The following is a 24,167-nucleotide window of genomic DNA, read 5'->3' on the forward strand; positions in this document are numbered from 1 at the left end:
TGTGACGCAGTATCAGACATGGCCCTAGTATTATCAGCGCACTCTGTTCTCACCCCAGAGTGATCACGCTTGCCTCTTAGTTCTGGTAATTTAGCCAAAACTTCAGTCATAACAGTAGCCATATCTTGTAATGTTATCTGTAATGGCCGCCCAGATGTACTAGGCGCCATAATATCACGCACCTCCCGGGCGGGAGATGCAGGTACTGACACGTGAGGCGAGTTAGTCGGCATAACTCTCCCCTCGCTGTTTGGTGAAATTTGTTCAATTTGTACAGATTGGCTTTTATTTAAAGTAGCATCAATACAGTTAGTACATAAATTTCTATTGGGCTCCACCTTGGCATTGGAACAAATGACACAGATATCTTCCTCTGAATCAGACATGTTTAACACACTAGCAATAAACTTGCAACTTGGTTACAATCTTATTTAACAAAAACGTACTGTGCCTCAAAGAAGCACTAAACGATTAAATGACAGTTGAAATAATGAACTGAAAGACAGTTATAGCATCAATCCTTAAAAACAACACAACTTTTAGCAAAGGTTTGTTCCCATTAGTAAAGTAACAATAATTAAATTTGAAACATAAAAATTACAGAGCAACGTTTTTAATCACAGTCAATATATAAGTCTCACAGCTCTGCTGAGAGAATCTACCTCCCTCCAAAGAAGTTTGAAGACCCCTGAGTTCTGTTAGAGATGAACCGGATCATGCAGGAAATACAAGAGTAACTGACTGGAATTTTTTGATGCGTAGCAAAGAGCGCCAAAAACGGCCCCTCCCCCTCACACACAGCAGTGAGAGAGAAACGAAACTGTCACAATTAAAACAAGCAACTGCCAAGTGGAAAAATAATGCCCAAATATTTATTCACTCAGTACCTCAGAAAATGCAAACGATTCTACATTCCAGCAAAAACGTTTAACATAATAAATACCTATTAAAAGGTTTAATGTACTTTTAACAGAGTAATTCCGGTGAAATACCATCCCCAGATATACATACATGTCATAACGGTATGGCAGGATTTTCTCATCAATTCCATTCAGAAAATAAAAACTGCTACATACCTCAATGCAGATTCATCTGCCCGCTGTCCCCTGATCTGAAGCTTTTACCTCCCTCAGATGGCCGAGAAACAGCAATATGATCTTAACTACTCCGGTTAAAATCATAGTAAAAACTCTGGTAGATTCTTCTTCAAACTCTGCCAGAGAGGCAATAACACGCTCCGGTGCTATTGTAAAATAACAAACTTTTGATTGAAGTTATAAAAACTAAGTATAATCACCATAGTCCTCTCACACATCCTATCTAGTTGTTGGGTGCAAGAGAATGACTGGGAGTGACGTAGAGGGGAGGAGCTATATGCAGCTCTGCTGGGTGAATCCTCTTGCATTTCCTGTTGGGGAGGAGTTATATCCCAGAAGTAATGATGACCCGTGGACTGATCACACATAACAGAAGAAAATTTTAATTCTAGACTTGGAAACCAAGTCAGAAGATTATAAATTGAGCCACAAAGCTCTGCTGGTCAAAACTAATAAAGATATATTTTTGGCATACAATTTAATTATATCAACAATAGCATCAAAGATAAAAGCATTTGCTTACCTTAGAAGTTGCAAGCAGCTTTGAAAATCTTCATTTAATTGATCTTCTAAAATCTGATCAGAAAGGATTTTCACACCAAAGAGTAAAGGCCGCTGCAACACAAGCTACACTAATAGCCGATTTAAACATATACACATATACACTTGTAGGAATGTTTTTCTGTGAAGAAAATCTAGTTTTCTATTAATAGGGTCTTTAAAAGATTTACTATCCTCTGAAGGGATAGTAGTGAGATAATTGCATCATCCACATTTTGTATACTTTCACAAAGCTCTATGTTAGAAGTTTGTAAATGCAGAAGATGGATTTAAAGGAAGACCAGGATTAGACCACTCTTTGGAAACTAACTTAGTAGGCGCCACTGGAACAGGAAAAACCTCTGGAGCTTTAACAGAAGGTTTGAAAATTAAATCCAATTGTTTTCATGGATCTTTCCTCAGAAGACGAAGTCTTGTACTCCTATAGTATAGAGTATATAAAACCTCCTTTAGTGGAGTGCAACGATGTTCCAGCTTGAACATAAGAGGATTTTATTTTGATCAGCAGCCGACTCCTGATCATCAGAAACTACTTCACCTTCAGAAGATGGATCCTATGTGTTAAATCTGAAAGTAACTGTCTGATCTTTAAAGATTCGGAATGATTAGATACTTTGGCGCTTACTTGGAGGTGGCATGGCCGCCAAAATCTCAAGAAACAGTTGAGCAGACAAATTCTTTAAATCCTGGAGCAAAATCTTTAGAACTCCCCTTTGCAGTACAAACAGAGGGAGGACAGTTTCTTTCACAGACAAGAGCAGCATTTGACTGGTTGGAATGCATAAAGTAATCCATACAAGAATTGCAAAGTAGAGCTGGAGGAGAAGCAGGCACAAGTTTCCAAAATATACACTTAAATGGAGTAGATAAATGGTCAGTGAATCTCTCCTCTAAAGGGTCTATATTTAAGTCGTGAGAGTGGCTCGGTAGCGCAGAAAGAAATTTCTACTGTACAATAGAATCAGGAGCATGCTAACATAGCCAGGGAGAGTGCTAACAGAACTGACAGAAAGGCGCACTCTCGCATTTAACATAATAAATAAATTAGCCAATGGCGTTAAAACATATATATATATATATATAGAAATAATAAGAAATAATATATATATATATATATATATATATATATATATATATATATCAATAAAAAGTACATATAAAAAATATCTAAGTATAATAAAAACTGAATTAGTGTTTAACACTCACTAAAAAAGGACCCTATTGCCCCATATAGTCTCCATACAAGACATCTAGAGAAAGTGTAATTGGTAATGTCTGTAGCATTAAATGTCCCCTATGACGTTATATAATAAATGTACCTAATATCCTATGTAAGTGCAAATTAGTCCAAACTTAACTGACAGCACCGATTCCACTGTGATTACCAGCTGCAGAAATTACTGCTTACAGAAGATAGCCTATCCAGTGCTGAGCACATCACAACAGAGGATCTATATGAGGATTATATCAACAACCCCACAGAAGGAGGAAAGGGAACAGTCCCAGTGGCACCTGTGGCAGGCTTGTGACTAACTCCTCGTCGGCAGTGATTTTGTCACAGCCCCATACTCCAATCTTCCCCAGTCTCTCAGTAGCAGCACTCTGAGGGGAAAATGAGCCTCAAATTGGTCTGAGGACCACAATTGCCTCCTGGGAAGCCAAGATATAGACTGCCATACCAGGGAGGTGGGAGGGATTAAAGGGACACAAGTCAAAATAAACTTTTATGATTCAAAAATAGCAGGCAGTTTTAAGACACTTTCCAATATACTTCCATTATCAAATTTTGCAGTCTTGTTATATAAACACTTTCTGGGGAACAAGCTCCTACTGAGCATGTGCACAAGCTGACAGGGTATACGTATACTAGTCTGTGATTGGCTGATGTGTGTCACGTGATAGAGGGGGCTGGAAAATGGGAGGAACAAAATAAATTTGTAAGAAAAAATCTACTGCTTATTTAAAATTGAGTAAGTTCTATTGCTTTAATCTTTTCATTGTGTAATTGTTAATTATGCATTGAGTGATCCTTTAAGTGCTCTTGGAGTTTTGGGAATCTTTGCCTGCTTCTAGTGGACAGGGGTTGGACTCTCACCACCATATGAAAGAAAAGTATACTAAGAAAATGAAGGAAATTGTTAAGATAACAGAACTAAATTGGAAAGTTGTTTAAAAATGGATACTCAATCTGAATCATTTAAGTTTATATTTTAAATTTTATTGTCCCCTTAAATTACCAAAATCTGTCACAAACCACTAAATTGTTGAGATTTCTTAAGAAGTGGTACTTTCAGTAATATTTGCCAACATGTTGACCAACACTTTATTGGTGGTTGAGGAACCATTTAGCAAAGGAGGTCAATAAAAAAGTCAGTGTGTGGGTTCCAGCTAAAAAAAAAAAAGCCTAACAAAGGGAAGATCTAATTTACTGACTGGCAGCCAGAGTGGGCTGTGAAGCTATAAAAAGCAAACCCTTGATGTCTTCTCAGCCTAAAGGGTCAATCATTCACAGGCATCTACAGCATAGCTGGCAAAATAAATTTGCAAATTGCAATGCTGAACTGTTTAGGGCTTTAATAAGTACTTACCGAGCAGTTATTTACAAGACATTTTCTATTACGATACTCTAATTTATAAAATACATTGTCTATCTTTAAGAATATTATAGCAATGGGAACTGCATTAGTCTTATTGCTCATTACTATATTACATAACTAGAACTTGTAAGATGATCTAAACATTCAAGCAAACTCCATAATTACTGAATTTCAACAAACTGAACGATTACAAGTTGTTGTTGGGCATTTGCAGCATTTACTCAAATTCTCCAATTACTAATATAACTCAGCTAATAAAATATAATAATAAACCAGAAATTGGGAACGGAAACTATGAACATTTGAAATAAAACACATTTCCAGTATTTAATTAAAAATAGCTCAATGCTGAATTAAATTATTTTTCACAAATGTAGTAAATTCTAGATGGACTATCACTTGAGAATACCACAAATAATGAAAACATAGTTTAGCTACCACAGTTAAAGGGACATAATACTCATATGCTAAATCACTTGAAATTGATGCAGTATAACTGTAAAAAGCTGACAGGAAAATATCACCTGAGCATCTCTATGTAAAAAAGGAAGATATTTTACCTCACAATCTCCTCAGCTCACCAGAGTAAGTTCTGTGTAAAAAGTTATACTCAGCTGCTCCCAGCTGCAGGTAAAAAAATTAAAAAAAATGAAGAAATGAACAGCAGCCAATCAGAATCAGCAGTGCTGAGGTCATGAACTCTTACTGTGATCTCATGAGATTTGACTTAATTCTCATGAGATTTCATAGTAAGCTTCCTTTACCTGATTGGTGAAATAATATGAGAGTGCACGATGCTAGTCCCTTCAGATGTCCCAGGACAAACACACTAAAATGCTGCTTAGAAATCCTTTACAATGGGAGGTGGCTACTGAGGAACTTTTGAGGTAAAATATCTTTCTTTTTTACATAGAGATGTTCAGGTGATATTTTCTAATCAGCTTTTTACAGCTATGCTGCATCACTTTCAAGTGTTTAAACATTTGGGTATTATGGCCCTTTAAATGTTCAGAACACTTTCTGACATTATTCTAGACAAACAAATGTCTCTTAACCTGTCAAGTCATAGAAATCCTGTACACGCAAAAAAAAATGAGACTAGGTATTGTTTGATATTACTATAGAATCTGCACTGTGATGTTGTATTATGAGGATTTATAAAGGGACATGGTAAAATGTGCTCTTGAAACAAATCAATGGCGCCAAGTGGTTACTTTGCGTGAAAAAAAAAACTAAATTAAAAAAACAAAACAGCATTCATTTGCAATGAGAATGCCGAATACGGCTGTATTAAATGGTATTTAATCTAAAAAAAAATAAGATAAGGAGCCTCATAACAAAGAGCAAACAATTCAGAAATTTAAAAGTTGAAAAGGAGAAACCTGCAAAACTCTTAAAAACAAAATTTATGCTTACCTGATAAATTTATTTCTCTTGTGGTGTATCCAGTCCACGGGTTGATTCATTACTTGTGGGATATTCTCCTTCCCAACAGGAAGCTGCAAGAGGACACCCACAGCAAAGCTGTCTATATAGCTCCTCCCCTAACAGCCACCCCCAGTCATTCGACCGAAGACAAGCAAGAAAAAAAGGAGAAACTATAGGGTGCAGTGGTGACTGTAGTTTAAAAATAAACACCTGCCTTAAAATGACAGGGCAGGCCATGGACTGGATACACCACAAGAGAAATAAATTTATAAGGTAAGCATAAATTTTGTTTTCGCTTGTAAGGGTGTATCCAGTCCACGGTTTCATCCATTACTTGTGGGATACCAATACCAAAGCTTTAGGACACGGATGAAGGGAGGAACAAGACAGGAACTTAAACGGAAGGCACCACTGCCTGTAAGACCTTTCTCCCAAAAATAGCCTCTGAAGAAGCAAAAGTATCAAATTTATAGAATTTAGAAAAGGTATGAAGCGAAGACCAAGTCGCCGCCTTACAAATCTGTTCAACAGAGGCCTCATGTTTAAAAGCCCATGTGGAAGCTACTGCTCTAGTAGAATGAGCTGTAATTCTTTCAGGAGGCTGCTGGCCAGCAGTCTCATAAGCTAAGCGTATTATACTTCTTAGCCAAAAAGAAAGAGAAGTTGCCGAAGCCTTTTGGCCTCTCCTCTGTCCAGAGTAGACAACAAACAAAGCAGATGTTTGACGAAAATCCTTTGTAGCTTGTAAATAAAACTTTAAAGCACGAACCACATCAAGATTGTGTAATAGACGTTCCTTCTTTGAAGAAGGATTAGGACATAGTGAAGGAACAACAATCTCCTGATTGATATTCTTATTAGATACCACCTTAGGAAGAAACCCAGGTTTGGTACGTAACACTACCTTATCTGCATGGAAAATCAGATAAGGGGAATCACATTGTAAAGCAGATAACTCTGAAACTCTTCGAGCCGAGGAGATAGCTACTAAAAACAGAACTTTCCAAGATAAAAGCTAATATCTATGGAATGCAAAGGTTCAAACGGAACCCCTTGAAGAACTTTAAGAACTAAATTTAAACTCCATGGCGGAGCAACAGGTTTAAACACAGGCTTGATCCTAACTAAAGTCTGACGTTTGTGCAAAAGAATAGACAGAGCAGAAATCTGTCCCTTTAAGGAACTAGCTGACAAACCCTTCTCCAATCCTTCTTGGAGAAAAGATAATATCCTAGGAATCCTGATCTTACTCCATGAATAACCCTTGGATTCACACCAATGAGGATATTTACACCATATCTTATGATAAATTTTCCTGGTGACAGGTTTTCGAGCCTGAATTAAGGTATCAATGACCGATTCGGAAAAACCACGCTTTGATAGAATCAAGCGTTCAATCTCCAAGCAGTCAGACGTAGAGAAATTAGATTTGGATGTTTGAAGGGACCTTGAAGTAGAAGGTCCTGCCTTAGCGGCAGAGTCCATGGTGGAAAGGATGACATGTCCACCAGATCTGCATACCAAATCTTGCGTAGCCACGCAGGGGCTATCAAGATCACCGAAGCTCTCTTCTGCTTGATCTTGGCAATCAGACGAGGGAGCAGAGGAAACGGTGGAAACACATAAGCCAGGCTGAAGGACCAGGGCACTGCTAGAGCATCTATCAGCGCTGCCTTGGGATCCCTGGACCTGGACCCATAACAAGGAAGCTTGGCGTTCTGACGAGACGCCATGAGATCCAGTTCTGGTTTGCCCCAAATTTGGATCAACTGGGCTAATACCTCCGGATGGAGCTCCCACTCCCCCGGATGAAAAGTCTGCCGACTAAAAAATCCGCCTCCCAGTTCTCTACTCCAGGGATATGGATAGCTGAGAGATGGCAAGAGTAAACCTCTGCCCATAGAATTATCTTTGAAACCTCCAACATTGCCAGGGGGCTCCTTGTTCCCCCCTGATGGTTGATATAGGCTACAGTCGTGATGTTGTCCGACTGAAATCTGATGAACCTGACCGCAGCTAGCTGAGGCCAAGCCTGAAGATCATTGAATATCACTCTTAGTTCCAGAATGTTTATCGGAAGGAGGGCCTCCTCCTGAGTCCACGAACACTGAGCCTTCAGGGAGTTCCAGACTGAACCCCAGCCCAGAAGGCTGGCATCTGTCGTTACTATAGTCCATTCTGGCCTGCGGAAACTCATTCCCTTGGACAGATGGACCCGAGATAGCCACCAGAGAAGAGAATCCCTGGTCTCTTGATCCATTATTTAGTAGAGGGGACAAACCTGTGTAATCCCCATTCCACTGATTGAGCATGCAAAGTTGCAGTGGTCTGAGATGTAGGCGGGCAAACGGAACCATGTCCATTGCCGCTACCATTAATCCGATTACCTCCATACACTGAGCCACTGACGGACGAGAAATGGAATAAAGAGCAAGGCAGGGAGTTAGAAGTTTTGACAACCTGACTTCTGTCAGATAAATCTTCATTTCTACTGAATCTATCAGAGTTCCTAGGAAGGAAACTCTTGTGAGAGGTGAGAACTCTTTCCTTCGTTCACCTTCCACCCGTGAGACCTTAGGAATGCCAGAACAATGTCCGTATGGGACCTGGCGATTTGAAAAGTTGACGCCTGTATCAGGATGTCGTCTAGGTAAGGGGCTACTGCTATACCCCGCGGTCTTAGAACCGCTAGAAGGGACCCTAGAACCTTCGTAAAGATTCTTGGTGCCGTGGCTAACCCGAAGGGAAGAGCCACAAACTGGTAATGCCTGTCTAGGAAGGCGAACCTGAGAAACTGATGATGATCCCTGTGTATCGGAATATGTAGATAAGCATCCTTTAAATCCACGGTAGTCATATATTGACCCTCCTGGATCATAGGTAGGATGGTTCGAATAGTCTCCATCTTGAAGGATGGGACCCTGAGAAATTTGTTTAGGATCTTGAGATCCAAGATTGGTCTGAAAGTTCCCTCTTTCTTGGGAACTATAAACAGATTTGAATAAAAGCCCTGTCCCTGTTCCTCCTGCGGGACTGGGTGGATCACTCCCATAACTAGGAGGTCTTGAACACAATGTAAGAATGCTTCTCTCTTTATCTGGTTTGCAGATAAAAGTGAGAGATGAAATCTCCCTTTTGGGGGAGAGGTTTTGAATTCCAGAAGATAACCCTTGGACACAATTTCCAATGCCCAGGGATCCTGGACATCTCTTGCCCAAGCCTGGGCGAAGAGAGAGAGTCTGCCCCCTACTAGATCCGTTTCCGGATCGGGGGCTGCTCCTTCATGCTGTCTTAAGAGGCAGCAGCAGGCTTCTTGGCCTGTTTCCCCTTGTTCCAAGCCTGGTTAGGTCTCCAGACCGGCTTAGACTGGGCAAAAGTTCCCTCTTGTTTTGTGTTAGAGGAAGTTGAAGCTGCGCGACTCTTGAAGTTTAGAAAGGAACGAAAATTAGTCTGTTTGGTCCTTAACTTGTTGGACCTATCCCGGGGAAGGGCGTGGCCTTTTCCTCCAGTAATATCAGAAATGATCTCCTTCAGTCCAGGCCCAAATAGGGTCTGCCCTTTGAAGGGGATCTTGAGAAGTTTAGACTTTGAAGTGACATCAGCTGACCAGGATTTAAGCCATAGCGCCCTACATGCCTGAATGGCAAAACCTGAATTTTTAGCCGTTAGCTTGGTTAAATGAAAAACGGCGTCAGAAATAAATGAATTGTCTAACTTAAGAGCTTTAAGCTTGTCAAGGATATCATCCAACGGGGCCTCTACCTGTAAAGCCTCCTCCAGAGACTTGAACCAGAAAGCCGCTGCAGCAGTGACTGGGGCAATGCATGCAAGAGGCTGGAGAATAAAACCTTGTTGTATAAAGATTTTCTTAAGGAAACCCTCTAATTTCTTATCCATAGGATCTAGGAAAGCACAAATGTCCTCGACAGGAATAGTTGTACACTTAGCTAGGGTAGAGACTGCTCCCTCCACCTTAGGGACCGTCTGCCACAAGTCCCGTGTAGCGGCATCTATAGGAAACATTTTCTTAAAAGCAGGAGGGGGAGAGAACGGCACACCTGGTCTATCCCATTCCTTAGTAATAATTTCTGAAAACCTCTTAGGGATTGGAAAAACATCAGTGTAAACAGGCACTGCTAAGTATTTGTCCATTTTACACAATTTCTATGGGACTACAATGGTGTCACAGCCATCCAGAGTCGCTAAAACCTCCCTGAGCAACATGCGGAGGTGTTCAAGCTTAAATTTAAATGCTGTCATTTCAGAGTCAGACTGAAGTAACGCCTTCCCTGAATCAGAGAAGTGACCCACAGATAGAAGCTCTCCTGCTTCAACTTCTGCACATTGAGAGGGTATATCAGACATAGCTACTAAAGCGTCAGAGAGCTCTGTATTTGTTCTAGCCCCAGAGCTGTCTCGCTTTCCTTGTAACCCTGGCAGTTTGGACAATACCTCTGTGAGGGTATGATTCATAACTGCCCCCATGTCTTGTAAAGTAAACGCATTGGACGCGCTAGATGTACTTGGCGTCCCTTGAGCGGGAGTTATAGGTTCTGACACGTGGGGAGAGCTAGATGGCATAACCTCCGTTTTGTCAGTCTTAGAAACCTCAGGTGATACATCTTTAAAAGCCATAATATGGTCTTTATAACTTATAGAAAGGTCAGTGCATTTTTTACACATTCTAAGAGGGGGTTCCACAATGTCTTCTAAACATAATGAACAAGGAGTTTCCTCTATGTCAGACATGTTTAACAGACTAGTAATGAGACCAGCAAGCTTGGAAAACACTTTAATAAATGTGAAAAAAGCAATAATAAAAAAACGGTACTGTGCCTTTAAGAGAAAAAAACTACCACATAAACTGCAAAACAGTGAAAAAAAATTGTAAACTCTACGAAATTTTTACAGTGTGTATAAGGGACTAAAGCAGCATTGCACCCACTTGCAAATGGATGATTAACCCCTCAGGCCCAAAAACGAATTAGAAAAACATTAAACCTGTTAAACAGTCAAACACACTGCCACAGCTCTGCTGTGGCTCCTACCTGCCCTTAAAAACGATTTTTGCAGGAACAAAACCCTCTATAGAGGTCCTATAAGCCAGAGGACTCCTTCAGGGAAGCTGGATGTCTCAGACTGAAAACGAAAATAGGCCCCTCCCACCATGCACTCAATGTCAGAGGGCCTTAAAAAAGTACTCCTAGGAGTAATCTAACAAGCCATGTGGAAACTAGGCAACAAATAAAGATTTATCACCCTCAGAGAAAAAACGTTTTTATTTATAAATCATGCAAACGTTTTTACACTAAGTAATATAGGTATTAACATGAATATTATCCCTTTTTGCAAGCATGAACCCAGTTGTTGTTAAATCACTGTATCAGGCTTACCTTAAATATACCAGGCATTGTCAGCATTTTCTAGACCTTATCATCTCTCTAGAAAAAAAACAGAATTTATGCTTACCTGATAAATTACTTTCTCCAACGGTGTGTCCGGTCCACGGCGTCATCCTTACTTGTGGGAATATCTCTTCCAACAGGAAATGGCAAAGAGTCCAGCAAAAACTGTCCATATAGTCCCTCCTAGGCTCCGCCCACCCCAGTCATTCGACCGACGGACAGGAGAAAAACAGGAGAAACCATAGGGTGCCGTGGTGACTGTAATTAAAGAAATAAATTCATCAAACCTGATTAAAAAAACCAGGGCGGGCAGTGGACCGGACACACCGTTGGAGAAAGTAATTTATCAGGTAAGCATAAATTCTGTTTTCTCCAACATTGGTGTGTCCGGTCCACGGCGTCATCCATAACTTGTGGGAACCAATACCAAAGCTTTAGGACACGGGTGAAGGGAGGGAGCAAATCAGGTTGCCTAAACGGAAGGCACCACGGCTTGCAAAACCTTTCTCCCAAAAATAGCCTCCGAAGAAGCAAAAGTATAAAATTTGTAGAATTTGGCAAAAAAGTGTGCAGGGAAGACCAAGTCGCTGCCTTACATATCTGATCAACAGAAGCCTCGTTCTTGAAGGCCCATGTGGAAGACACAGCCCTAGTAGAGTGAGCTGTGATGCGTTCAGGAGGCTGCCGTCCGGCAGTCTCGTAAGCCAATCGGATGATGCTTTTCAGCCAAAAGGAAAGAGAGGTAGCAGTAGCTTTTTGACCTCTCCTCTTGCCAGAATAAACGACAAACAGAGAAGACGTTTGTCTGAAATCCTTTGTTGCATCTAAATAGAACTTTAAAGCACGAACTACATCTAGATTGTGTAACAAACGTTCCTTCTTTGAAACTGGATTCGGACACAAAGAAGGCACAACTATTTCCTGGTTAATATTCTTGTTGGAAACAACCTTTGGAAGGAAACCAGGTTTAGTACGCAAAACAACCTTATCTGAATGGAACACCAGATAGGGCGGATTACACTGCAGAGCAGATAACTCAGAAACTCTTCTAGCAGAAGAAATAGCAACCAAAAACAAAACTTTCCAAGATAACATCTTGATATCTATGGAATGTAGAGGTTCAAACGGAACCCCTTGAAGAACTGAAAGAACTAAATTCAGACTCCAGGGAGGAGTCAAAGGTCTGTAAACAGGCTTGATCCTGACCAAAGCCTGAACAAAAGCTTGAACATCTGGCACAGCTGCCAGTCGTTTGTGTAATAAGACAGATAAAGCAGAAATCTGTCCCTTTAGAGAACTAGCTGATAATCCTTTATCCAAACCTTCTTGGAGAAAAGAAAGGATCCTAGGAATTTTGATCTTACTCCATGAGAATCCCTTGGATTCACACCAACAGATATATCTTTTCCATATTTTATGGTAAATCTTCCTAGTTACAGGTTTTCTGGCTTGTATCAGAGTATCTATTAAAGAATCCGAAAACCCACGCTTAGATAAAATCAAGCGTTCAATTTCCAAGCCGTTAGCTGAAGGGAAACTAGATTTGGATGTTCGAATGGACATTGTACTAGAAGATCCTGTCTCAAAGGTAGCTTCCATGGTGGAGCCGATGACATATTCACCAGGTCTGCATACCAAGTCCTGCGTGGCCACGCAGGAGCTATCAAGATCACCGAGGCCCTCTCCTGCTTGATCCTGGCTACCAGCCTGGGAATGAGAGGAAACGGTGGAAACACGTAAGCTAGGTTGAAGGTCCAAGGCGCTACTAATGCATCCACTAGAGTCGCCTTGGGATCCCTGGATCTGGACCCGTAGCAAGGAACCTTGAAGTTCTGACGAGACGCCATTAGATCCATGTCTGGAATGCCCCATAATTGAGTCAACTGGGCAAAGATCTCCGGGTGGAGTTCCCACTCCCCCGGATGGAATGTCTGACGACTCAGCTAATCCGCCTCCCAGTTTTCCACTCCTGGGATGTGGATCGCAGATAGGTGGCAGGAGTGATCCTCTGCCCATTTTATGATTTTGGTCACTTCTCTCATCGCCAGGGAACTCCTTGTTCCCCCCTGATGATTGATGTAAGCAACAGTCGTCATGTTGTCTGATTGGAATCTTATGAATCTGGCCTTTGCTAGTTGAGGCCAAGCCCTGAGAGCATTGAATATCGCTCACAGTTCCAGAATGTTTATCGGGAGAAGAGACTCTTCCCGAGACCATAGCCCCTGAGCTTTCAGGGAGTTCCAGACTGCGCCCCAGCCCACTAGACTGGCGTCAGTCGTGACGATGACCCACTCTGGTCTGCGGAAACTCATTCCCTGGGACAGGTGGTCCTGGGTTAGCCACCAACGGAGTGAGTCTCTGGTCTTCTGATCTACTTGAATCACTGGAGACAAGTCTGTATAGTCCCCATTCCACTGTTTCAGCATGCACAGTTGTAATGGTCTTAGATGAATTCGCGCAAAAGGAACTATGTCCATTGCTGCAACCATCAACCCTACTACTTCCATGCACTGAGCTATGGAAGGACGTGGAACAGAATGAAGAACTTTACAAGCGCTTAGAAGTTTTGACTTTCTGACATCTGTCAGGAAAATCTTCATTTCTAAAGAATCTATTATTGTCCCCAAGAAAGGAACTCTTGTCGACGGAGACAGGGAACTTTTTTCTATGTTCACTTTCCATCCGTGAGATCTGAGAAAGGCCAGAACGATGTCTGTGCGAGTCTTTGCCTTTGAAAGAGACGACGCTTGTATCAGAATGTCGTCCAAGTAAGGTGCCACTGCAATGCCCCTTGGTCTTAGAACCGCTAGAAGGGACCCGAGTACCTTTGTGAAAACCCTTGGAGCAGTGGCTAGCCCGAATGGGAGAGCCACAAACTGGTAATGTTTGTCCAGAAAGGCGAACCTTAGGAACTGATGATGATCCTTGTGGATAGGAATATGTAGATACGCATCCTTTAGATCCACGGTAGTCATAAATTGACCCTCCTGGATTGTAGTTAAAATCGTTCGAATGGTTTCCATTTTGAACGATGGCACTCTGAGAAATTTGTTTAGGATCTTTAAATCCAGAATTGGTCTGAAAGTTCCCTCTTTTTTGGGAACCACAAACAGATTTGAGTAAAACCCCATTCCTTGTTCCACGGTTGGAACTGGGTGTATCACTCCCATTTTTAACAGGTCTTCTACACAATGTAAGAATGCCTGTCTCTTTATTTGGTTTAAAGATAAGTGAGACATGTGGAACCTTCCCCTTGGGGGTAGTTCCTTGAATTCCAGAAGATAACGCTGAGAAACTATTTCTAGTGCCCAGGGATCCTGAACATCTCTTGCCCAAGCCTGAGCGAAGAGAGAGAGTCTGCCCCCTACTAGATCCGGTCCCGGATCGGGGGCTACTCCTTCATGCTGTTTTGTTAGCAATTCTTGGCTTTGAAAGGCCTATCTTGTGGGAGGGCGTGGCCCTTACCCCCAGTGATGTCTGAGATAATCTCTTTCAATTCTGGCCCAAAAAGAGTTTTACCCTTGAAGGGGATATTAAGCAATTTTGTCTTGGAAGATACATCCGCTGACCAAGACTTTAGCCAGAGCGCTCTGCGCGCCACAATTGCAAACCCAGAATTTTTCGCCGCTAATCTAGCTAACTGCAAAGCGGCATCTAAAATAAAGGAATTAGCTAACTTAAGTGCGTGAACTCTGTCCATAACCTCCTCATACGGAGTCTCTCTACTGAGTGACTATTCTAGTTCCTCGAACCAGAACCACGCTGCTGTAGTGACAGGAATAATGCACGAAATAGGTTGCAGGAGGTAACCTTGCTGTACAAAAATCTTTTTAAGCAAACCCTCCAATTTTTTATCCATAGGATCTTTGAAAGCACAATTATCCTCGATAGGAATAGTAGTACGCTTGGCTAGTGTAGAAACTGCCCCCTCGACCTTAGGGACTGTCTGCCATAAGTCCTTTCTGGGGTCAACCATAGGAAATAATTTCTTAAATATAGGAGGGGGAACAAAAGGTATGCCGGGCTTCTCCCACTCCTTATTCACTATGTCCGCCACCCGCTTGGGTATAGGAAAAGCGTCGGGGTGCACCGGAACCTCTAGGAACTTGTCCATCTTGCACAATTTTTCTGGAATGACCAGGTTGTCACAATCATCCAGAGTAGATAACACCTCCTTAAGCAGTGCGCGGAGATGCTCTAATTTAAATTTAAATGTCACAATATCAGGTTCTGCCTGTTGAGAAATTCTACCTGAATCTGAAATTTCCCCATCTGACAAAACCTCCCTCATGGCCCCTTCAGATTGGTGTGAGGGTATGACAGAGCAATTATCATCAGCGCCCTCCTGCTCTACAGTGTTTAAAACAGAGCAATCGCGCTTTCTCTGATATGCAGGCATTTTGGATAAAATATTTGCTATGGAGTTATCCATTACTGCCGTCAATTGTTGCATAGTAATAAGCATTGGCGCGCTAGAAGTACTAGGGTTCTCCTGCGTGGGCAAAACTGGTGTAGACACAGAAGGAGATGATGTAGAACTATGTCTACTCCCTTCATCTGATGAATCATCTTGGGCAACTTTACTATCTGTGGCAGTACTGTCCTTACTTTGTTTGGACGCTATGGCACAATTATCACACAATTTTGAAGGGGGAAGACACATTGGCTTCCATACATACAGAACATAGTCTATCTGAAGGCACAGACATGTTAAACAGGCTTAAACTTGTCAATAAAGTACAAAAAACGTTTTTAAACAAAACCGTTACTGTCTCTTTAAATTTTAAACTGCACACTTTATTACTGAATATGTGAAAAACTATGAAGGAATTGTTCAAATTTAACCAAATTTTCACCACAGTGTCTTAAAGCATTCAAAGCATTGCACCCCAAATTTGAGACCTTTAACCCTTAAAATGAAGAAACCGGAGCCGGTTACAGTTTTAACCCCTCTACAGTCCCAGCTACAGCCTTTGCTGCGACTTTACCAAACCCAGGGGGTATACGATACCAAATGAAGCCTTCTAGGAACCTTTTCAACTACTTTCAGACCCACACACATGCAGCTGCATGTCCTGCTCTCAAAAGTAACTGCGCAGTAATGGCGCGAAAATGAGGCTCAGTCTACTACAGGGAAGGCCCTTCCTGACTGAAAAGATGTCTAAACCAGTGCCTGACGTTAAAAAAAGTTCCCCAAAGTTTATAAGTGTGAATATCAACATCAAGCTTTATAAAATGCCCAAATAAAGCAATCGATCTTGCCCATAAAAGTGTCTACCAGTTTTATAGCCCATATTAAGCCCTTTATTCTGTTTGAGACTAAGAAAATGGCTTACCGGTCCCCATGAGGGGAAATGACAGCCTTCCAGCATTACACAGTCTTGTTAGAAAAATGGCTAGTCATACCTTAAGCAGAAAAGTCTGCTAACTGTTTCCCCCAACTGAAGTTATTTCATCTCAACAGTCCTATGTGGAAACAGCAAACGATTTTAGTTACTGCTGCTAAAATCATATTCCTCTCACAAACAGAACTCTTCATCTTTTTCTGTTTCAGAGTAAATAGTACATACCAGCACTATTTTAAAATAACAAACTCTTGATAGTAGAATAAAAAACTACAACTAAACACCACATACTCTTCACCATCTCCGTGGAGATGTTGCCTGTGCAACGGCAAAGAGAATGACTGGGGTGGGCGGAGCCTAGGAGGGACTATATGGACAGCTTTTGCTGTACTCTTTGCCATTTCCTGTTGGGGAAGAGATATTCCCACAAGTTATGGATGACGCCGTGGACCGGACACACCAATGTTGGAGAAATATACTGAACATATCTCAAAGCAGGCAATCTGCAGACCGTCCCCCCAACTGAAGTTTTCTTTCCATACTCTTCAGTTATGTGTGGGAACAGCAATGGACCTTAGTTACAAACTGCTAAGATCATCAAACCTCCAGGCAGAAGTCTTCTTATAATTTCTGCCTGAGAGTAAAAACAGTACAACGCCGGTACCGTTTAAAAATAACAAACTTTTGATTGAAGGTAAAAACTACACTAAGTCACCACATCTCTCTTGATACTTCCTTTCTTGTCGAGAGCTGCAAGAGAATGACTGGGGGTGGCAGTTAAGGGAGGAGCTATATAGACAGCTCTGCTGTGGGTGTCCTCTTGCAGCTTCCTGTTGGGAAGGAGAATATCCCACAAGTAATGGATGAACCCGTGGACTGGATACACCTTTACAAGAGAAACCAAAGTAAGTATTCAAGGGGGAGAGATTGGTTTAATCATAGACTTAATCCTGATCAAAATGCTGAATATCAGGAAATTTAGCAATCTTCTTGTGAAACAAGACAGAAAGAGTAGAGATCTGAACCTTTATGGAACTAGAGAATAATCCATTATCCAAACAATTCTGAAGAAATTAAAGAATTCTAAACAAATTCCACCTGAACCCATGTTCTACAAACAAAGAAATAAAAGTCTTCCAAACCTTGCAATAATTTTTCCTTGTCACAGCTTTACGGGCCTGAACCCAAGAATAAAAAAAAAAAACTCTCTGCTTTAAAACTATGCGTTTAATCTCCAAGCAACCAAGTTTTGAGATTTTAGATCCGGATGAAAAATGATCCTTGAAAGAGAATGCTGTGATGCTGAGGAAGAGGCCATGGAGGACATCTGCACCAGATCTGGCAACTAACTCCTGCAAAGCCAGGCAGGAGTAATCAGTATTACTAAAGGGACCTCCTGCTTGATTCTGGCTATTACCTTTGGTAACAGAACAAGGAGGAAAAAAATGTAAGCCAGACAGAACAACCAAGGCGTTACTAGAGCATCCACAAACTCTGCTTTAGGACACCTGGACTTCGAAAAGCATAAAAAGAGAGCTTGTTGTTCAAACAAGAAGCAATCTGATTGGAATATGAACTGCAGAAATTATACAGGAATTGCTCTCTGCCCAAGTCAGAATTCGAGAAAACCTCCATCATTGTCAGGGAACTGCGGGTTCCCCTATTGATAATTGATTTAAGACTTTACTGTTACATACATCGAGAGAGGACAGAGAAGGGCCCTGAAAATATTTATGGGCTTTCGCCTCCTGAAGTAACTAAGTAACCAAACTGCTTGTGCTCTCTGGAACCCCTAGACTGCACCCCAACCTGAAATACTTGCATCTGTTGAGATTACTGTCCAATTTGGGTGGACAAAGAATGCCCTAAAATAATGGATCAATCATTAAACCACCAAGAAACGGATTCTCTCTCTTGAGCCAGTGTAATCCCTGCACCACTGACAAAGCATACAAAACAGCAGAGGCCGCTTTTGAAATCGAACAAAAGGAGTAGCATTCGAGACATCTAACATTAGACCCAAAACTTCCATAAACTCTTCATTAGCAGAATCCTCAGACAGTTGCTCAGATAGACCCTCACATCAAAGGGTAGACATAACTGAAATGCAGGCAATACCATTTTTGCTGGCATAAAAAGAAAACTTGCTTGCATAAAGGTATTCTATGAAAATAGTCCTTTCCATGAGGTCTCTAAAAGAGGTACTATCCTCCAGAGGAATAGTAGTTACTTTAGCCAAAGTAGAAATAGCACCATCTATGTTAGGAAAAGTTTCCCAAACCTCTAAATTAGAAACAGGCAAATGAAACATTCTTTTAAATCTTTGAGCAGGATTAAAAGGAATACCAGGTTTAGATCACTCTAGAAATTATTTAAGCCTGGTATATTTGTCACCTGAGGTATTTACAGTTGCTATAGCATTAGCAACTGTAAATACCTCAGGTGACAAATCAAATCCAGCTTTTTAACAGACTTATCCTCAGGAACCCCTAAAGATTCAGTTTCCAGATCACAGACTGACTCTTGATCATATAAAAATACTTCGCCCTCAGAGGATTATGCAGAAGCACCAGGGCCTAAGACATTAATTTTAACAAATTTAGACTTCCTAAAATCAGTAGAGGGATTATCAGAAACCACCTTCTTACATTTACTTGGAGAGGGCACGGCCGCCAACATCTGAGATATAGTAGAGCATACAAAATCTTTAAATCCTGGAGTAAAATCTGAACAACTCCCTTGGATAGAACAGAGGGAGGAAATATAACCTTAGAAACAAGAGCAGCATTAGACTGATTAGAATGCATGAAATGATCCATACATGATTTGCAAAGCGGGGCAAGGAAGGGGTTATATTGACCAGCTTGCAAAAAAATACACTTTATATTATTAGGGAAATATTCAGAGGATCTAGCTTCTTGGGACAGGATCAGTATGCTCCATAATGAAAAGGAAAAAAACAGGCAGCAAATGATAAAATCAAAATACAGTCAAATCATTTAAACATAGCAATAGGGTAAATTAAGTATATACACACACAATTGGTATCACATGTATGTTCTCTCACCACCAAGAAGCCAGCAGCCAGGGTGCTCTTGAATATGCAAACAGAACTAGAGAACTAAGCACTCTCTGGACTCTAGTAAATGATTTGTTTAATAAGTAAGTGACGTTTCGGGACTCGTGCCCCTTCCTGTCAGAAAAATACCATCAGATATATGTATTTATGAATACATAGAACATATTCTGCTATGTGAAGAACATTGGAATGTGAAATATTCATATTTTCATGTCGGGTTAGTGCACATGAGAACGTGCCATTGTATTAGTGCGCAAGTAGGGTGTTTTTTTTTTCCTCCATTGACTTCTATGGTGATATTCTAGGTTCGGCTTTATGGGAAACTATATGACGGAAATAAGGTAACACACTCACAGTCGGTGACCTGCCAGACTACGAAATTTTTAGAGGAGACCAAACTAAATTCCTTATCGGAGGAAGATTTAGATAGCTTAAATGCCCCAGTGACGGGAGAGGAAGTCCTAGGCATCATAAAAGACCTTAAGGCAGGGAAAGCGGCAGGCCCAGATGGATTCGCTAGTGAATACTATAAAACATTCAAAAGCATACTGGTACCCCATCTCACTGATTTTTGGAACTATATACTAGAGGGACATACCATTCCAGACGACCTTCTACGAGCCAGGATTGTGGTAATACCAAAACCTGGGAAAAATCACAAGCTTTGCTCTAGTTACCGGCCTATTTCACTTATCAACCAAGATCTTAAGATCTTTATGAAGATCTTGGCTAACCGGTTGAAATATATCCTTCCAAAGCTGATCCATTTGGATCAAGTGGGTTTTGTCAAAGACAGGGAGGCACCAGATAATGTTCGTAGACTAATGAACATTATAGACTACGTAGGAAAAACCCGAGTGCCTTCTCTGCTCCTTTCATTGGATGCGGAGAAGGCATTCGACAGAATAGATTTGGAGTTTATGAAAGCAGTTTTACTTCGGATGGGATTCGGAGGGGCGTTTATTAAAGCCTTGAACATGATTTACTCAACCCCTTCGGCTCAGGTCTCCATATCGGGTTATAAATCTAACCCATTCCCTATATTCAACGGCACAAGACAGGGGTGCCCCCTGTCTCCCCTTATTTTCGCACTCTGTATAGAACCTTTAGCAGCCAAAATCAGACAGACACCGGACATCTCAGGAGTTATGATTAAAGACCAGGATTACAAATTAACACTCTTCGCTGATGATATTTTACTTACACTAACTAGACCTCTTATCTCCCTACCCAATTTATTTAGAACCCTAGAGGAATTCTCACAGATTTCGGGATATAAAGTTAACCTTGATAAATGTGAAGCTCTATCACTAGATCTTCCACAACACACTAAGAAACTAATAGACATTAACTTCGACCTGAAATGGATCACTCATTCCCTTAAATACTTAGGAATCCACTTAACTCCCCAAATTAGCCAAATATACAAGCACAATTATGAATTCATATATAGAAACATTAGGAAAGACCTGAATAAATGGAAAACATATAATTTCTCGTGGATGGGCAGGCTAGAGACAGTAAAAATGACTGTTTTACCCCGCCTCCTATATTTATTTAGGACGCTTCCCATAGAAGTCCCGATGTCGGATTTAAAAAAAAGTTACAGGCAGAACTAATAGCATTTATTAGGGGGAAGTAAACAGCCAGAATATCATCTGCATTAATCACAAAGCATAGAACATTGGGAGGGATAGGGGCCCCCAACTTGCTAGAATATTATAGAGCGTCAAGATTAGCCCAAACACTACTTTTAGGAGTTAAAGAGAAACTGGTCCTTTGGACCAAACTGGAAGCTGATTTGAGGGGATCCACTCACGCAGACAATATTTTATGGAACAAATCCCAAGTGGGAAATATTTCTGACAGATTTCGGTCACTCATACTAGATCACACTACACATGTATGGTCCTTCTTAACTAAGCAACAGAGGCTATTACCTACTCATACACTTATGTATCCGATTAGATACCTTCTTTCTAGCGAAGTCCAAACCATAGTGGATAAGTGGGCAAACAAGGGACTATATAGGGTGGCGGATTGGATGGACGGGGGGAAATCTAGAACATTCATTCAAATTCAAGACCAACTAGCCCCACTGAAACTTCTATGGTTCCAATATCTTCAAGTCAACTCAGCCATTCAACAATATACAAAATCAATTAGACCCAACACTCTCATGACCACAGAAGTCCTATTAAAATCAACACACAGACCCAAAAAGACGATATCCAGATTGTATCTAGAGATTCAATCACTGAACAAGTCCACTAAACCCTCAATAATCACACAATGGGAAGTAGACCTAGACATAAATAAACTCAAAGGTGAGTGGGATGATACATTCCACCTGGCCTGTTCCGGCCTATTAAGCGCACTATGTTCAGATGGTATTGAACCCCGCTTAAAACCCAGCATATGTCCCTCACCAATAATAGACTCTGCTATAGAGGATGTGGGGAAACTGGATCATACCGTCACATGTGGTGGGACTGCACTATAATTCAGCCCACTTGGGCTCATTTGTCCTCCCTTCTGGGGGTGATCCTAGAGGAAAGGATTCAACTAAGCCCAGCACAAGCATTGCTTAACGAACCCCTGCCCCGATTCAATAAACACATTAACACGTTCATTAAGATCGCATGCACAGTTACTAGAATGAGTATTGCAAAATATTGGAAAGCGAGGGCTCCCCCGTAGGAGGAAGTGAGGAACAAATTATCATTGACCTACCGCATGTATGAGTCTGCATCACAAATCTTAGATACACAAGCCCAATTTGAAAAAGTCTGGTTTTATTGGACTCTAAATGGGAACTTAGCTACATAAATATAATTGAAATCATATATAGATAAAGAACATGACAGCTGCATCGTTCGGGACGGAGGAGAGAAGTACCCAGGTGTCCTAATCTACCATATCTTACCTTATTTCATCTTATTCTATGTTTTCTGCCCTTCTCTACTCGTGCATGTCCTATACAAGCTTGGACTACCTGAATAACTATGTAACTAGAAAATAATAGGTACATCCACATTTCCTAACTACTCTTTTTTTCCTGTCGATTTCTCCTTCTTTTTTTCCTCTTTTCTCTTTCTTTTCTCTGATACAAGGATTTATGGTTATTTGGTCTAGAGAATTTGTTTCCCTAAGATGGTATGGTATACATTGATAAATGACCTGGAGGTTCAGATAGATAATTGAATACAGATAAGGCTCTACAAGACTTGGCGAGGTAGTTTCGTGAAACTACTGGAAGATATTTATTGATGTATGTAATATGTAATATTTAAAAACCCCAGGTACTGTACTATATGACGTCATGTGTAATTGCTAACCCATCTTTCATGGGTTTTTTTTTGTAGAGGTGACCAGACCATTCAATAAAAAGATTTAAACATAAATAATGCAATCATTTATGTTCCTGCTGCTTAAAGGGACAATCTAGTCAAAATTAAACTTTCATGATTCAGATAAAGCAGGCAATTTTAAGCAACTTTCTAAATTACTCCTATTATCAATTTTTTTTGTTCTCTTGGTTTCTTTATTTGAAAAGGCTGGAATGTAAGCTTCGGAGCAGGCCCATTTTTGGTTCAGAACCTGCGTAGCGCTTGCCGATTGGTGGCTACATTTAGACCCCAATTAGCAAGCTCTACCCAGCTGCTAAAACAAGAAAGAAAGCTTACATTCTTGCTTTTTCAAATAAAGATACCAGGAGAACAAATAAAATTTGATAATAGAAGTAAATTAGAAAGTTGCTTGAATTTGCCTGCTCTATCTGAATCGTGAAAGTTTAATTTTGACTAGACTGTCCCTTTAAGCAGCAGGAACATACAGATACTACTAAAAAATTTAGAAGATGGTTCTAAAAAGATGTGATCACGTTAAATGTAGTATAATGAAATCATAAACACACACACGCGAGTCCCATCCCAAACTTCCTCCATGAACGTGCTGGTAATTATGGCAACATAATATACAGTTTTACCATACAAAGTAAACAGGAACAGGAAATAATGCTTGTTCTCGCCATTCTGCAACAAGTTCCCTCTCACTCACCCTGAGGCTAGTTTCCACTGTCCCTCATTCAGTTAGTAGCCTTCTCAAGCTACCTCGAACCCCTCTTACAGCAAGGTTTATGTCAGTCCTTCAACACTAGTTTCACTCAGCCCAAAAGTGTTTAGAATTTTACAATCTCTAACCTTAACAATTTATAATTAAAATTAATTAATAATCACAAATTCAACAGCATAATATGATGTGGAACCTAAAAGTATAATAGAATGATAAAGTCTACAGTGTACAACGATGAAACATTGGTAAATTATATTTCCCATAAAATAAAACGTGTCAAGTATGCTAAATGTTATATTAAAAAAACTCCAGTAACAGCTGTCAAAAGTCGATTTATTATGCTATAAAATGCTTATAAGTTCATTATGTTGGAAAGCCATGAAGGAGCAAAGCCAGTGTTGTATATTAAACGAACAGTAAAATACCTAGTAATAAAAATACATTTCTGTTGCCTCTCTAAAGAATAACCATTTGCCTTATTTGGAGGAGCCAATCTGTGCTTGAGTCTTCAGGCAACAAGGCTAACTAACCATGATTATAAAATTAGTATAACATACTTGGTTTAGTAGTTATCAGTTAAT

At 40.6% G+C, this 24,167-nt stretch overlaps 1 protein-coding gene across 2 annotated transcripts in view; it reads right to left on the minus strand.

The window, feature by feature from the left end:
• The window catches only part of CWC22 (CWC22 spliceosome associated protein homolog), a 295,530-nt gene that overhangs the window by 214,932 nt on the left and 56,431 nt on the right, over positions 1–24,167 (minus strand). The window lies entirely within an intron of this gene.

Source organism: Bombina bombina, chromosome 1 (assembly GCF_027579735.1).
Source record: "Bombina bombina isolate aBomBom1 chromosome 1, aBomBom1.pri, whole genome shotgun sequence".
NCBI classification, from domain to species: domain Eukaryota; kingdom Metazoa; phylum Chordata; class Amphibia; order Anura; family Bombinatoridae; genus Bombina; species Bombina bombina.